At 43.0% G+C, this 16564-nt stretch overlaps 1 long non-coding RNA gene across 1 annotated transcript; it reads right to left on the bottom strand.

Annotated features, from left to right (window-relative positions):
* Positions 1–2209: 2209 nt before the first annotated feature.
* LOC116959061 lies at positions 2210–13803 on the bottom strand. The gene is made up of 4 exons (XR_004405614.2): positions 13268–13803; positions 5460–5636; positions 5252–5371; positions 2210–4835 (listed from the first exon to the last, which is right to left on the bottom strand). It is a non-coding gene; the product is annotated as an uncharacterized LOC116959061 (long non-coding RNA).
* Positions 13804–16564: the final 2761 nt, after the last annotated feature.

The raw sequence follows: 16564 nt of genomic DNA, 5'->3' as shown, positions 1-16564 counted from the left end.
GACCCCTGAGCCTCTTGGCCATTGCAAAGCAGAGAGCGGAGTCTCACTCACAGAGAGTGGGTAGGAGGAATGCTCCCAGAAACCTGAAACACAAGAGGCTTGGGTGAAGGATTGTAGTTTCAGTTGCTAAAGGAAAGACTCGCAGCCATGGAAGCTGTTCTTCCTATTCTGTTGGAATAAAATATACCACTGCAAACTGAAACTAAAATTGTAATACTTTGTGAAATGCTGTTCTGTTTCCTAAATAGAACTGTTAGTGTTTGAAAATGGGAAGCGTCAACAAAAAGACACCTATATGCAATGTGTCCTTTATGGAAAATTTTCAAATTCAACATATTTTGATGCCATTTTATAAAAAGTCTTTCTGGATTTTCCAGCTATCTCTGGAAGCATAAGCATCTCATGGCTGGAAATTGGACTGACAATAAGCATCAAAGCAGATGTTCTCCAAGCATTTCAAATTACTTCTCACGGGACAGAAAACCTGAAAGGAAAAAAAGTCTCTAATACAAACCCATTGAAATGTAGGGAAGCTGAGAAAGCAAGTTATGCCATTGAACAGGAGGAGATTCAGTCACTTGAAAATGGGATGAGTCTGAAAGTTTAAAAGCCCAGCAATAAGGTCAGATTCCTGAGATTTCAGTTGCTGAGCATCAGCTGAGCTGAGCTGTATGTACCCTCAAAATGCCAAGAAATGCAACTACACATAGCCTAAGTGAAAGAATGTTCGAGAAAATCAGATTAGTTTAATTTTTCCATGGGCTAGCCTGCATATACCAATAGACAATCCCTGACTCAGCTGACATGATAACTTGGTCAGCAGTAGTAATGACTGAGCTGGAGCCACAGCTGCTGTTTATGTGTCTGGTCCAAAGCCTGTAAGGAGCTCATTGTGGCTCTCCTTTCACTTCGGTGGATTTTGGCCCATTTCAAAAGTGAGGTGAAAGGAAAGCCACAACAGCTACTGAACTGTTACACCTACATGGTACTTCTGACATGGAGACACACATTCCCCTTTACATTTAGTGTGATACAGGAAGAAAGCCTCAACACATGAACACAACCTTTTTGATATTTCTCCTTTTCAGATACTCTCAAGCTGATAGGAAACAAAATAAAATCTCACAAATTATTTATAGAATCATAGAATGGTTTGGGTTAGAAGGGACCTTAAAGATCATCTAGTTCCAACCACTCCTCTGCCATGGGCAGGGACACCTTCCACTAGACCAAGTTGCCTAAAGCCCCGTCCAACCTGACCTTGAACACTGCCAGGGAGGGGGCAGCCACAGCTTCTCTGGGCAACCTGTGCCAGTGCCTCATCACCTTCACAGTAAACAATTTCTTCCTTATGTCTAATTTGGATCTACCCTCTTTCATCTTAAAACTGTTACCCATTGTCCTATCACTACACACCCTGATAGAGTCCCTCCCCATCTTTCCTGTAGCCCCCTTTAAGTACTGGAAGGCCACTATAAGGTCTCCTCAGAGCCTTCTCTTCTCTAGGCTGAACAACCCCAACTGTCTTCACAGGCAAGGTGCTCCAGCCCCGATTAACTTCATGGCCTCCTCTGGACCCACTCCAAAAGGTCCATGTCCTTTTGAATTTGAGAGCCCCAGAGCTGGACACAGTACTCCAGGTGAGGTCTCATGAGAATAGAGTAGAGGGGGAGAATCACTTCCCTTGACATGCTAGCCACATATCTCTTGACGCAGCCCAGGATACATTTGGCTTTCTGGGCTGAGAGTGCACAGTGATGGCTCATGTTCAGTTTTCCATCCACTAATACCCTCCTTAGAGCTGCTCTCAGTCCATTCATTACCCAGGCTGTATTTGTGCTTGAGGTTGCCTCGACTCTTGTGCAGGACCTTGCACTTGGCCTCGTTGAACTTCATGAGGTTTGCACAGGCCCAGCTCTCAAGCCTGTCAAGGTTCTTCTGGACGACATCCTTTCCCTCCATTGTGTCGGCTGCACCACACAGCTTGGTGTTGTCAGCGAACTTGCTGAGGGTGCATTCAATCCCACTGTCCATGTCACTGACTAAGATGTTAAACAACACCAGTTCCAATACCAACCCCCAAGGAACGCCACTCGCCACTGCTCTTCTCTTGGACATTGAGCCGTTGACCTCAACTCTTTGAGTGCGACCATCCAGCCAATTGCTTATCCACCAGGTGGTCCATCCATCAAATCCATGTCTCTCCAATTTAGAGACAAGGATGTCATGTAGGACATGTGTCAAATATTTTGCACAAGTCCAGGTAGATGATGTCATTTCCTCTTCCCTTATGTGTTGATGCTGTAACCCTGTCGTAGAAGGCCGCCAAATTCATCAGGCACAATTTACCCTTGGTGAAGCCATGTTGGCTGCCACCAATCACCTCCTTATTTTCCACATGCTCTAGCATAGTTTCCAGGAGGATCTGCTCAATGATCTTGCTGAGCAGAGAGATGAGACTGACTGGTTTGTAGTTCGCTGGGTCTTCTTTTTTACCCTTTTTAAAAATGGGGGTTATGTTTCCCCTTTTCCAGTCAGCGGGAACTTCACTGGACAGCCACCACTTCTCAAATATGATGGATAGTGACCTAACCACCTCATCCACCAGGTCCTTCAGAACCTGCAGATGCATCTCATCGGGTCCCATGGACTCGTGCACCTTCAAGTTCCTTATATGGTCTCGAACCTGATCTTCTACAGTGGGCGGTTCTTCATTCTGCCAGTCCCTGCCTTTGCCTTCTGCATCTTGGGCAATGTGGCTGGAGCACCTGTGGGTGAAGACTGAAGCAAAAAAGTCATTGAGTACCTCAGCCTTCTCCATGTCCCAGGTAACCAGGTCTCCTGTTTCCTTCCAGAGAGGGCCCACATTCTCCCTAGTCTTCACAAATCAGTTTTTCTCTTTAGCAGCAGTTTTGCTTCCAGACGTCCATTTACTGAAAGCCATCCTTCGACATATATGAAGTATCCCTTCCTCTTGCCAACCCACAGGGAATTTTATGGGCAATTACTTCCTACCTCCATCTTGAACCAAGGACTCACAGAAAGATTTATTCCTGAGCAAACATCTGAAAGCTTCACCGGTCGTGTCCAAATATTTATGTTCATGTCTACAAAGTAAAAGATTGCATCTTGTATAAAAGAAAGAGGTACGGACAAATAAAGGAAGTCTTGGTGACAAAGGAAAGTGATTAAAACTGTCAACCAGTCTGAAAGTTAGACAGATGGCTCCCAAGTTACAAGCTGCACTCCTGCTCAGATCGTAACACTGTAACTTCATTGTTATCACTGTTAAATGCAATTTTGCACAGTCTTAGGAGAGGTATTCTGTACAGTGCATCTTTCATAATTAAGAAGAAAACTATTGTCTGTTTTCCAAGTCAAATAAACCTTGTTTATCTGGAGGGAGAGTATGTGCGGTGAGCTGGTCTGAGAGACAATTTTGAAACTTTAGATCCAGAGGAGTCTGAAAGTCTGAGTTGAGGACAAAAGACTCATCTGCAGCATCATATAAAAGGCACTGGCACAGAAAGCTGTCAGGATCCCGGCTGCAAACACTTGTGGCATGTTGAAAGCCCAAGGACAATAGTCCTGACCCAGCACCGTGGAGCCAGAGGGCTCTTCAGCAAACCCACAGCGTGCACAGCGTCAAATCCCAATGGACACAAGTGGAAGGGATCAAAGGCAGCGTGAGCTTTCCCCACCTGCTGCCCTGCCTGCACATCGCTGCCTGCACGGGCTTTGTGCTGGCCCATGGCAGGCTCTTTGATCACAGCTATCATGGTGTTGCCTGACAGCAGCAAGAAAGCACAGACATACTCACTGCAGGGAGGGATGGGGTTTGCAGATGAAGGAGTTTCTATTTTGAGTCTCATCTGGTGGTCACTGAGAGAGGGTCCGAGTAAATGCTGGCAATCCAATGGGAGGGCAGGATCAGAAATGAGCAGGGCTAGAGTTAGCTGCTGTTCTTCAGCAACTCAGTTCAAAGGTCTCCCCTGGTCCCTCACTGTACTGCCACATACTGCCACTCACTATGCTGACCACGAGATAGGAGGAAAAAGCTCCAAGCAAACATTTTTGTTCCTAAGAGATCTTGAAATTACAAAGATTCATCTTAAATGTGGTGCTTCTGGTGATGTGCTTGATGTTCCTTCTTTCATCTGCTGGACTCCAGCAATAAAGTCAGTAATTGTGGCCACTCACACAGTAAGTGTGGCAGGTTCACAATGCCAACTGAAATGTATCATTTGCAATGAGCGGCAAGGTTTGTGGCTGAATTTAGGCTAAGTCCCTGGCAAATTCCACTGCTGACTCCATTGGCAGGTCTTCAGAGACAGCCTCTGGGGCTGTTTTGGATTCAGGCAATTGTTGGTTTGGCCTCTCTCTCATGTCTTCTTGGACATGGCTCCCCTTTGTCTTTCTCTCCATGACATGTATTCCCTCTGAAACAATTAGGACCTTCACAAGCTCTTTGTTTCTGACTCTGTGCAGTTTAGCACAAAGTATATTTATGCTAATTGCATACTGAAAGTGTACTCAGCTTGGCTTGGCTTTCCCTTGTCAGGACTTTTAAGAAGATACTTGTCATTGCTAGGAGCAACATTGGAGGTGATCGAGCTGCAAACTTAAAGGATCTTTCCTCCCCCACTTTACCCTCTGTTCTGGAACTGGGTGACATTAGATATTGATGCCTTGAGAGTTTCCCAGCTCTTGTTCCACTTCAAAATGTCAGATCTACTTTAAAATTTCATGGTTCCCATCCAAGCAAGCATATCTGCTCTGAGCCTGGGTGATGTCAAGCTCGGATCTGAGCAGACTTCCCCTTCAGTGGAGCAGAGCTGGGAAGGAACAAAAAAACTTGTGTTACACTTTTGAGAGAGGGTGTCCTGAGGCTGAGGCTGTGACTGGAGTGCATGAAATGGGCCCTAGAATTGAAACTAGCTCAGGTATCTCTACATAGCACGGAACATATTCAGGTTTTGCACAGAAGTAGTGTCCAGTGGATAGAGCACTATCCTGGGCTGTCAGAAACCCTGCCTCAAGTCCCTGCTGCCCCACAGGCTCCTTGAGTAAGTCATTAAGGTGTTGTAAATGCTGTAGCTATGTTGTTAACCCTCCTCATCTATGTGCTCTTACTCTGGAGCATAAGGGCCCACATGGGAAGTTATGGTCCTGTAGTTACATCATGCTCATGAAGATAAGCCTCTATCCCCTGCTGTGCCTAAGTCTCCCAATGGGAAACTGCAAATAATACCTTTGTCCCTTCCAGGAAGGTCATGGGAACAAATCCTCTGAAAACCTTAGGTATCATGGTGGGATGGGCCCAGGCTGTGAAGGTTCTTCTGGCCAGAAGAGAGGTCACTCTTCATTTTCACTAAATTCAAACAATAAAAATAAATTAAAATATATTTTTAGGAACCTTCCAGATTACTGCAAAGAATTTGCTGCTAAGTAATACTTACATGTCTATGAACAATGTTTGTCTTTCCTTCTTTCCCCCTCCTTTATCTTTCCTTCATTCTTTGGTCCTTTCCCAGCAGTAAGCAGTCTCCAGCATTTCTGCTTCCCATTGCTCCTTTCACAGGCTGTCAGCAACAGAAACTAACGTTGCGATGCCAGCAATTGCGGTGTAACTGGAACTAAAATGTAAGAAAGTTATGTGAGACAACAGCAGTCAACCCTGTACCCTCTCCTGCAGAGTCCAGCTAAATATGCTGTCAGGAGGCTAATAAATAATCCAGGAAAATTATAACATCTTGCACAACCAGGCATACTACACCTTCCTTCAAAATGCCTTTGAAACATCTACAAACTGGGAAGGAAACCATGGTGACTTTCTGATTTGGGTAGGAAGTAAAGTCTTAGAGTTTTTCCTCCCTCACCCACTAGGAAGCAGGGAGATGACTGATGATTATGTTTTTCATATATTAAGGAGAGAAGGAGAAAGGATTTGTTTGAAATTTTTTGGTTTATCTGTGGTTCTTTGGTCAAGAATTCCATTAAGTTGCAGATATGAGTATTTTAAAACAACATCCTCTATATTGCATGATGAAAGGACAAGGACCCCACATCAGAGGTGCCTGGGGAAAGATGCACCCAATTAGGTGTGTCTGTAGGGTGCTTGCAGACCTTGCTCACACACATACAGATCAGCTGGATGCAGCCCAGCTACAACCTAGAGGGTGGTGGCCACACTACACCCTGCTGAGGTGCAAGGCAAAATTAGCTCATCTTTTTAAAATACTGATGTATCTCCATCAGTTCCTGGTTATCATCAAGACTGTGTGTAGGCCCACAGTGGCTTAGCAGGTAGAGCTGATTCTCGTTTTTCTCTGAATAGCTTCAGAAAACCTGACCATCTGTGCTTTCTCTTGGGTGGGAAAATTTTGCACATGGCATTAATATGCTTGCTATACATATGGGCAACCTCAGTTTAAAAGTCAAGCAAGCTTCCCTTCATGATCCACTCAGAGCCCGGTCACCATGGGTCCTTCAGCAAGGTGCAGTTGTGGATCCAGCTGGAAAAATTCCATCCAGGGGAGCAGCCATATCTCCCAGTGCTTGGTAGCATCTAAGTTTTGTTTCATGAACAAAACTGCCTCTGAACCCTGGCGTTTCATTTCACAACTCATTTTAAGCTGGCTACATGGTAATGGCAAGAGAAGGCTAAGAAAGGTCTGCAAAACCCAGCCCAAAACCAGGGTAAATGCCTGAGTTTCTGGCCTCTGTGAACTCCCAGATGCTGCTGTAGTGATGGGGAGAGGTGATGTACCTTCAAGCCTTCAAGCTCTCGCTGCTCGCATCTCATCTGTGTCCTAAATACATCTGTGGGACAGGAGCTAGAAAAGCTTCGTAGTCAGCTCACATCTTCAGCTCATTTCAAGGTAGAACCAAAACCATCTGTACTGCCAACATCTGCTGCCTGAGGGACCTAATGACCTGGGGTAAGATGGGCTGAAGGGGACACACTAGCTCTAAGCTTAATTTAAACCAGTATCCACAGGCCCTGACCTCACTGGCTGACGTGCTTCCTGCACAGCCGTGACTGCCAGAAGAGATCAGAAGATGGCTGGCACCAGGATGGCTCTTTACATCCTGGGATTTCCCATCAGTGGGCAATCTGTGCTTAAAATGGCTTCCTGTTTTCTTTACCCCCCCCCCCCCAAAAAAAAAAAAAAAAATACAGTCAGCATCCGGCCCAAATATTCCAATGATATTACTTAAATTGATCTTTCAGCTTAGACTATTTCAATTTTCCAGACTGCATTCAGCCCCATGAAAAAAAAAAAGGCACCTTATAGACCGAAAGGACTCATTTGTTAAAAAAAATAAATGGCAGTGGGTGTGTGCTGCTGGATTTATGGCTGAGAAGGTAATGCACAAGCAGTGCCCTGCACTTTGATAGCTTAGCACTTCTGTGATGTGTGAATGAAGTCCAGCAGGCCCAGGACCACGTTAATCTCAGGGTTTTGATCTCTGTCCGTAATGAGATGCCGGCAGCCTGTACTTCAAAGCCTGCACTGATATAGATAATCTTGTGAAAGGCTCTCTGCATTTCCAGCCAGCTTGTATTGGGGATTACAGCGACAACAGGAGGAGATGATGGAAGAGGAGGTGCTTGTTTGATGCTCACTGCTACAGTTTCTTTCTAATATTCCTTTTGTTTTTAATTTCTGAAGGGTGGTGTGGTCCCCCCCCAACTCCAGCTCAGCAGGACTCACTCCATCAGATGGACACAGTGTGCTACAAGACAGATGGGGTGACTGGGATTCTCTTCTGCCCAGGACATCTGTGAAAATACAGCTATTCAGTGCTGAAGTGGTGAATGCTACAGAATCTTGGCTGAAATATAGGCAGGGATTGCATTAGAAACTGTACAGGCTGTTAAATGTTATACTTCCAGACTTCTGAGGTTCTTTCCTTCTCAAAACAGTTGTAAGGGAGTAGGGGAGAGGATAAAGATGACAGGAGACCACAGGCTATGAGAACCATGTTATAAAGCAAAATGAACACTAGTTTCACATACACAATTATGCTTTATGTTGAAAGTATATAATTTTCAAGGCGTGTCTGACCAGGAAACAGAACTGAAATATTTTTATGTTGACGAACCCTACTGATCTAAGAGAAGAACAGTGGCAAGAACTTATTACAAATGTGGACCTTGATCACTCTTCCAGCAAGAACATTTATAGAAAATTGGAGCAAAAGTTAGACTATAAATTTAATTGGAATAAATAGACGTTAATATCTGGGACACCAGCACCAACTACATTGCTCTCAGAAACCTTGCTGAAGACTACTCTAACATATATTTAAGCACAATTAAACATATGTTTTCCAGGCCTGAAAATGAATAATGTGGTATTGGGTCTGTACTACCGTCTGTCTTATAGGGATGGCAGTGCTGACTGCAGTATGCTGAAAGAAATCATGGAGGTGGCAAGAGCAGAAAAGTGATTGTACTGGATGAATTCAGTTACTCTCATGTGCACTGGCTAATTGCCACATGGGGACATGAAGTGCAGGTTAGTTTTGGGGATGATACCACTGACATCATCCTGACATTAGCAGGTTAGTGACTCCAGAGAGGAAACCCAGCCCTGTACTCAGGACAGAGCAATGTACAGCAGTTCAATATCTCATAATGGAAACATCCCTCTCTCTTAGTCACCACCACACATGGTGTGATCCAGCATCCCTGCTTAAGGATTAAAGCCCCCAAACTCTTCCACAAGCATGGTAAAATGCAAAGAGGTAAACTGTGTAAATGAAAAAAACTAAAAAAGGAAGCTAATGCAGCTAAACCTTTCCTACAACATGGTGAGCACTGGATGGAAGACACTACACTGGGAGTGAAGTGACATGAACAGTACCCAGAAGGAGAGGCTTAAGAAAGGGTGAGAATTTGCTTGGCTAAATCACCAGGTGAAAGAGGTTGTTTGATTTCTGAAAGCATCATTCAAGAAGCTTTATCTAAATGGTTATGGTACACTCCAATGGGTTAAATGTAAAAATATAATTAGGTCATAGAATAGTTTAAGGAGCAACTGCATAAAAATGATCAAAGCTTCTTCTAAATGCTGCTTCAACACATCAGAATCAAAAAGTTTGGCAGAAGTCTGTGGGGCCAGCTGAAACCCAGGGTTAAAAGCAGTGCTTGGAGAGGACAAGACCACTGCAGAGAATCAAGGTAAATTCTTGGTGCCCATGGTCTTTTGTAGCAGAAAGCAGGAGATTCCCCACAGAGGAACCTTCCTGGGATAGCACTCTGCCAGGATGTATCCAAAATTTGCGGGGATTGCATGGAAGAAGCCATGGCACAGCTACATGGGATGCGGCCCACCAAACTTCCAGGAGCAGATGACAAGAGAGTCAAGACAACCTAAGGAAGGCTGGATTCAATTACTGAGACAGTGCCCACCTCACTGAATACTCCCTTGGTATGTCAAGAAGCAAGTGTGCCACTAAGGTTAAGAAAGGTGTTAGGAGAATCTGAGGACTGTAAGCCTGAGGTCTGTGTCAGCCAAAATAATGAGTTATAATAAAATATCAAACTAGTGGACAACTTAACAAAATGTGGTCTGGATAGATATGATCTACTTGGTAAAAGTCAACATGGCTTCTGGAAATCCTGCCTTTCCAATCTCTTCAAGATCTTGAAAGGAGTAACAAGCACGTTGGTAAAGGTTATCTAGTAAAGTCTGTCCCCACAGAGTTTTAGGGAAACTAAGGAGCCAGGGGATGCAGGAAGTCCTGGCATAGAGAAATGGCTGAAAGGTAGGAAACAGAGCACAGAAGAAATTATCATTTCACTCAATAGAGGGAAGTTGCCGGTGGAAATTTCAGGGATCTGCACTGAGGTCTGTTCTGTTCAAAATACCCATAAATAACACGGAAAAGGGCATGAGCAGTGAGAGACAAAGGTCACATATGATACAAAGTTGTTTAAAGTAATAAGGTCGGGTTGTGACAAATTACGGAAGCATCTTACGAGACGGTATGAAATGTCAGGTAAAGTTTAGCGTAACTAAAGATAAAGCAATAAAGCACCATGAAAACCAGTCCTAGTTTCACATATCAGATTTTGGCCCTTGAGCTGACCATTTCCTATTGAGGAGCAAGGCTTTGGGATTAGGACAGATGACTCCATAATGCAAAACTGCAGTGCTGCAGAGATTTGTAAGCCCTTGCAGAAGAACACAAAGGACAAAAGTAGTTTTCATCTGTTCAAGGGGACACTGGACAAGTACTTGGAAAGAAATCCATTGCAAGTCACTTGGCAAATTGCAATGCCAAGAGGAAATTGGGACAAGGTGGAAATGCAGCAATGGTGACTGCATGGAGGAATGAGTATACGTAGCTGATAGAGAGCAGCTGGGTTATGGCCTCTGTCTTACACTACATACTTGTGGTGAAGCTGATGTTTAAGACATGGCATGTCTGGAGCTGTACCTCACAAACTGACTAGGGATTTTAAAACAATGGTATGAGATAATTACTGCTCATGAAGCCATATGTGAGGCCAGTGGAACAAAGACTAGATGTATCCAGTAATTATGAGAGACAGAAGGGCATACATATTCCCAGTGAAACTGCAGATCTGCACTGAGAACCAGCAAAAAGGGTTCGACTGGTTTAGCTGGGAAGCGCTCAGAGACTGACCGGTTGGGAAGAAAGTTGACTGGAGCAAGTGATGAGAGTGCATTTCTCATCTGAGCAGGGTTACAAGGGTCAAAAGCTAGCTCTGCACTGCAGGAAACAGGGACACTTGCAGATGGCCTGTCTCACAGGGTGGGTCAAACACAATGATAGGGGCAAGGAGGTCTGTGAGGGAAGAGATTTTGAAACAGTTAATTTTATATTTACTTTTAAAAATATCTTGATGAGAGTGGCCAGATGAAATAAAGTGGAAGGGGGATACAGAAAGTGAGTGAGAGGAAAGATGGAAAGAGAATGAGAGTGTTTAGGACTGAAAGGCTCAGAAAAAGCACAAGAACAGACGGGAAGTCAGAGCAAGCCTAAAAAAATAAGAAAGAAACGAAGGTAAACAAGCACTAGGAAACTAAAAGATGAGTTACAGTCCATGGACTAAAGCATGGGCATGGAGGCAAAAGTGAGAGATATACAGGTGAGGACTGGGATTTCAGTGATGTGTTATGGACACATCTGTTATGTCTCATGCCCAGCTATATATCAGCTCACTCCTCTGTCTGCACATCAGACTCACCTTGTGTGAAAGCTTCTGGTAAATAGAAGAACTGGAACTTTAATTTTTTCACAAGTTTGTAGCATTAGCCCTCCATGCAGAAGATGCTGCATATGTCCCTGACCCAGCCAATTCCCCTTGGTCACACAGGTACCAACACAATCCGACAAGCTCCAGGGCATCTCAGTTCCCAAGGAGGGTTGAAGATCGCAGTTCAGAAATCCTGATGCACTCATCTGCTGTGTTCATCCTCAGGCCTGACATGGCCCCTGTGCCCCAGGAACCTCCCAGAAGGCACAGTTGGTGGAAAGACAAGGAATATGGAGAAATGTGTTTTTTCAAGCTGGGCTGTCTCAGAAGCAGCACACCACAGCCGTACTATCAATTATAAATTGAAAAAAAAAAAAAATACCAGAGGAAAGATGAGGTTCATAGCCTGTGATTAGGCAGAGACCTTAATTTATGCTTGCCTGTATCCAGAGTATGTCTGCTACTCTGGGCTGAGCCTACCAGCTTTTGCACGGAGAACAAAAAAGAAGCAGATGCCATCAAAGCAACATACTGACTTGCTTCATTAAAACCAGTAGCTGCCACAAAGAAAGTTTCCTGCAGGACCACTAGTCAAGCAGCATCCTCTTTCAGGCAGGCTTGATGGAAGGAGAAAAATCCCAGCTTTTAGTGCCTCGCTCTGACTCAGCTTCGCTTGGACAAACCACACTGCACTGAGCGCGTGAGGCCATGCACGGAGAGGATGGAGCATGAGGAGGACGGACACAGTGCGAGGAAGCTGGAGGGGACACACTCCTCTTGTTTCCTACTCCTCACAACAACAGCACTTCGCCATGCTGAGCATCTGCAATCTGATTCCCAAGGTGATGACTGGGGGTATCTGCTCCCCTCCACGGGTACAGCATTTCCCTTCTTCATCAGTGCAGGAGCACAGAGTGGAAGGAAGGGTGTACAAATAAATAAAATGAAAAAAATTCCCTGGCTTCAGGGGTGCAACAGCTGGAGATGTTCTGCACTCACAGTACCTAACTGTCTTTCTCCAAAAGAGAAAATCCAAACTAAGACAGCAACAAGAGATACTTAACTATTTTTAAAACAAATTACCTAGTATGTAAGTAAAGAAAACAGATTATCAAAACTACAGGCCTCCTCCTGGTCTGGAAATGAACATGAATCCGGTTTCATTAATGGCAGGAACAATGACTTCTCCTCTGTGAGGCAGTTAGACATCCCTCTGTTTAGCAGGACAAGAAAGGCAGTGAGTTAAATGAATGTCTCCTGCTTCAGAAGGCATCCCAAGCCATTTTTTTATACCACATGGTAAAGAGAGGATTTGTTTGTACAGTGTAATATATTATTAGATTCTATCAAATATACTTTCCAAATATATAGCTCCATCCTGTCTCTGTGCTTCTTCAAGATATCTATTTATACACTTCCACAATCATAAAATGCTGTTATTCTTACTTGAAAGACTTTCTTGAGCATAAACTGGAGATTTTCATTAGGCTTTTTACATCACCTACATGTTATTGCTTTTAAATTGCTTCAGAAAGCTAAAGAAATCTCTATCCAAGCTTTTATTTGGTTGAAACAAGCACCTGCAAGATATAAGCAGAATTATTTTCCTAGGAGACAGGCTTATCATGACTTCAGCCAGAGGGAATCTGTGTTTTATCTCACCTGATGCAATACACCTTGTTAGTCTTAATTCACACTTCACTTCTGGTAACCTCTAGGGCACCTTTAATGACTACTGGAAATCTCTAGCAGGCTGTACATTTTAGGAAGAAATCCTTTGACTGAAATCAATGGTTTCTAGCTTCTGGAAAGGTTTTACTTCTTGTTTCCAGCTACTACATACTTGGAAACTCTCCCAAGTGCTTCTGACTATATAGTGGCTGTAGAAATGCAGTTTTACTGCCAGGGGTGCAGCCATAAAACCAGCCCAAAATCTCATCAGCTCTCATTCTCTGCTGCCTTATTTGCCTTGCCTGACACCCCATACTACTAATATCATAAGACACGTATTTGCACAGTAAGAAGTCATACCTGACGTAAGACACCAGAGCATCAGTCTTGGCAGCTAGCAAACAGGGTTCCTGCCCATATGACAGTCTTCTGAGAGGTCCCACACTGCAAATGTTTCACAGAGAGGTGTTAACACCTTCCCAGGAGGCACCAAAGGCGTCTTCCAAAGTTTCCATAAGAGCCAAGAGTCCCTCCTCCATTTGCAGCACTGCAAAAGCATGTCTGAAGAGTCTTGAATTTCATCCACCTGTGGAAGAAGAGGAGGCACTTCTAAATAATAAGAACACCTTTGCAACATTATAAGATAAACATTTCAAATTCCTCATGCCTCTGTGATACTGCCTCTATTTTGCAGGTGAAGGAATAGTGAAGCAAAAATCCATTGTCTGTTCTGGATCAGAGAAGATCAGTGCCAGAAATGCAGTCAGTCATTTTGACTCCCTGGGCTAAGAGCTGTGTTACTGTCAGTCGGCTCTTGTGGTCTTCCCGGAGCCAGGCACAGGCCGTTACATGGCAGCAGGGTCATGAGAGCAGCAGTGCCCATAGCACTGCGGTGCCTGCCGAGCCCAGCAAGCAAGCAGCCCTGCTCAACAGCAGGGTGCAAGTTATACACGTTTTACTACTATGCAAAATATCTTCTCAGTGTGCTTCTCACCTTTACAGCTGGTGCTTTATGGAACTTGTTTTGAAATGGAATCCTAGAATTAAAAATAAAAACAAAGGAAAAAACTCCAGATCTTCTGGGAAAGGTGAATGGAGATCAAAAATTGTATTTTTGTACATGAAGAATCCATATAGAATTTTTCTCCCATGATTAATTTGTGAAGCTGTGCTGGTAAATCAGGGAAGATAATAGCAACTAATAGAGGAAATAATCTGGCATATTTGGGGAAAGTGAGAGAATTTTTTGGAGATTTCTATTTTGTCAAGAAATAGGGGATATCTGTCAGCTTAGAAAATTTCTATGTCTCGGTTCTGCATCATTAAATACCAGACCTCTTGAGACCAGAAAAGAAAAGTCAGAGTTGTTAAATTTTCAAATCTGCTACAGAAGATGGAAGAAAATAAGGAATGCTTTTCTTCCTTGGTGAGCTATTACCTAGTACTAGTATAATTCTGAAAATATGTCGTCTTCATCAGAAACTCAGTTATTGCACCTCTTTGTCTGCTCTGAAATGTCTGTATTTTAAAAATAAACTCCTGCAGCCCTCTGACGTGATGAAATCTAGTCACCACATTGCTGCTGTTACTCTGCTGCATGCTTGCTTCACGTTCAGGAGCATAGCAGAGCTCTTTACACGTCTCTCCTGCCAGAGGCTTGTTCTTGGCTGGCTTGTGAGTAGTGTAAGCCCACATCTTCTAGTCTGAGATCTCCTTATATTATGAGAAAGAATGGGTTAGATCACACATTTGCACAGCATAAGAATAAAGAAATATCTTTATGACTCAGATATACAGTTAGGAAAAAAAAATGTGACAGAAGTGTCTGAATTAAGGCTGTCCTGAAACTCTCTATTTTCATCCCAAATTTCAACTTGCTTTTTTCTAATTTCCTTTCTGTATTGACATACAGTTATTTAGCCAGAATAATGTTTCAGAGACAATTTATTTTGTTTTCTAAAATCGACATCTAAGGATAAAGAGATACTTCTGCTATGAAAACAGGGACTGGCACTTAGTGACTCTGAAGTGGCCTATTGCATGCCAACATACACAGTTCACACAGACAAGTGCCCATTGACACTTGTATGATTTTGGCAGCTGTGACACAGATGCATGTCTTCCAATACTCACAGAAGACCAAATCTATTACACATTTAGGTGAGTTTTCCCTCAGATGTAAGAACTAGGGAAGTTATAGCACAGCTTTCAGTCTGACAAACAGTTTTGAATTTTACTTTGCGGATTTTCCATTATAGTCAATGAGAAAATAGATTTACAATTTATTTATACTACCTAAATCCCCCAGCAGTCATTATCTACTTTGTATTTAAAACATCTCATGTTCATCTGTGTAGCATTAGTGATCTAGAAAGTGGGACATTAAGAAACAGGGGTAGAACAAGTTTGGTCCAAGCCTGTAAAGATGTCTGATAGGATCCATCTAACCTAATTGCAGCGATCTAAAATATAGGGTCTGGTTCACCTTGCTACAGCAAGGGTAGGTCTCACTGAAGGGTGAATTATCCCATTCTAAAATTGATGTCTATGTAGTGATTCCAGTTGAATGAGCTTAGTCCAAAAGCTTATTATGACAGTGCCTGCCTAAGTAGTGTATCCTACCTCATTTCCAGAAGATGTGATTTTAGGAATCCCATTTTTCAGAGGACAGTTTGGTTTTCATTGCATTGCATTTCAATGTATGTTGCAAACTCAGTATTTGAAGTATCCCTCTGGAGATAACCTGAACTTGTCATAGCAAATGAACATAAGACACTATACAACTACTTCCTCTCCTTTAATGTTTTAATTTATTTATGCAGTTTGTCTGCTGGATTTTTAATTGCACTTTATTTATTTTGTTGTTGTTTAATCAAAACCTTATGCTTTTTTTCTATGCAATGATGAAGGAATGTAAGAGTCATTGGATCAGACTTGTAGATTAAGCCTGTGCTGTTCTAGCACAGACAGAAATAGAAGAAATGATTTCCATATAAGGCCCACACTGTAAGCCTGGGAGCAAGAAAATAAACCATATGGGAAGCAAGATTTCTGAAGTTACAACACCAAACAACAAAATTACACTGACAGGAATTTTTAGAGCAGCTAGCTAAGAATGCTGGGATTTCCATGTTGTTCTGGATTTTCTATCTTGCTTTTGAAACTAATTACTACACAGTGTTCAATATTGTTAAAGTAGCATTCATCCTGCTCTCTAGAGCTGCATCATTGGTTGTTTCTTCTGGGACACCTCACTTCAAATTATGCATAGACCAGAGGTTACTGAGCAGCTGGTGGTCTGATTGCAGTTCGAAGTACTGCTGCACATCTGCCTTTCCAACTCAGAGGTATGCTATATACCTTCAAGGTGATATTAATACCAGAGCTACTAGAAACCACAAGAAATTATTGTGGTTTGCTGTTTCATTCCAAGGTCTCAACTCAATCCAGATGTACGATTCAGGTCTGCATGGTTTTTCAGGAAACCTGGACAAAATTCTTCAAAAATTGAGTTATTTCATGGTTTGTGACACACAAAGCAAAACAAAACAAAAAAACAGCCAAAAACACAAATAAACCCCAAACACCAGAATTTACAATAGGAGGAAAAACCTGGTGGCTTTAATCAAACTTCTGTATGCAATTTTTGTATGCGAT

This window comes from Tyto alba, unplaced genomic scaffold (genome assembly GCF_018691265.1).
Source record: "Tyto alba isolate M040663 unplaced genomic scaffold, T.alba_DEE_v4.0 Super-Scaffold_38, whole genome shotgun sequence".
Lineage (NCBI taxonomy): Eukaryota > Metazoa > Chordata > Aves > Strigiformes > Tytonidae > Tyto > Tyto alba.
Note: the sequence above shows the minus strand (reverse complement) of the source record. Positions and strands in the feature narration are given on the sequence as shown.